Consider the following 785-nt stretch of genomic DNA (forward strand, 5'->3'; position numbering starts at 1 on the left):
TTAAAATATTTATGATGTCTGTATTTTCTTAAATATTTCCCCTGAGGTATTATATTGTCTTTCTGGGTCGGTATTTTTGGCTATAACTCTAGCTCCTTTAGGTTCTGGCAAATCATATTTCAAGGGTTCTGGCTCTTTAAGGTGGCTGTCAAATCCTGTACAATCCTGTTTATTGCTTCATGATATTTGAATTCTTTCTTTTTGGCTGCTTGAAATATTTCCTCTTTGATTTGTGATTTCTGAAATTTGGCTATGATATTCCTGGAAGTTTTAATTTTGGAATATCTTTTCATAATTTCTGGGAAGATATTGTATAGGAATTTTTTGTCATAACATTCATATGGTACAATAATTTTTACATTATTTCTACTGCATCTATTTTAAGGTCATTTTTTTTGTACTTTATGAATTTCCATGTCATCTTTGTGCAGAGGCTATGCTAATTTTCTCTGTATCATTCCAATTTTAGTATATGTGCTGCTGAAGCGAGCACAAGGTCAATTTTTTTTAAAGAGAAATTTTACATTCTTCTTTTATTTTATACTTTTGATGTTTTTTTACTAAATCTTGATATATCACAGAGGCATTGTTTTCATTTTGTTCAGTTCTAATTTTTTTACAAGAACATGTAAAAACTTTCATTTTTCTCAAATTATATTTCATATTATTTTTCCAATTACATATTATGAATGTTTTTCAAAATTCATGTACATGCATAACCATATTTTTAAGATACATAAATTTCTTTCACACCCCCTTCCCACACCTCTCCCCTCAATGATGAA

The 785-nt window shown here is 28.8% G+C and overlaps 1 non-coding gene across 1 annotated transcript; it reads right to left on the bottom strand.

Annotated features, from left to right (window-relative positions):
• Window positions 1-386: 386 nt before the first annotated feature.
• Window positions 387-493, bottom strand: LOC141492467 (U6 spliceosomal RNA). Its single transcript, XR_012469932.1, has one exon. It is a non-coding gene; the product is annotated as a U6 spliceosomal RNA (small nuclear RNA).
• Between the last annotated feature and the right edge of the window lie 292 nt (window positions 494-785).

Source organism: Macrotis lagotis, chromosome 6, assembly GCF_037893015.1.
Source record: "Macrotis lagotis isolate mMagLag1 chromosome 6, bilby.v1.9.chrom.fasta, whole genome shotgun sequence".
In the NCBI taxonomy this organism is placed as follows: domain Eukaryota; kingdom Metazoa; phylum Chordata; class Mammalia; order Peramelemorphia; family Peramelidae; genus Macrotis; species Macrotis lagotis.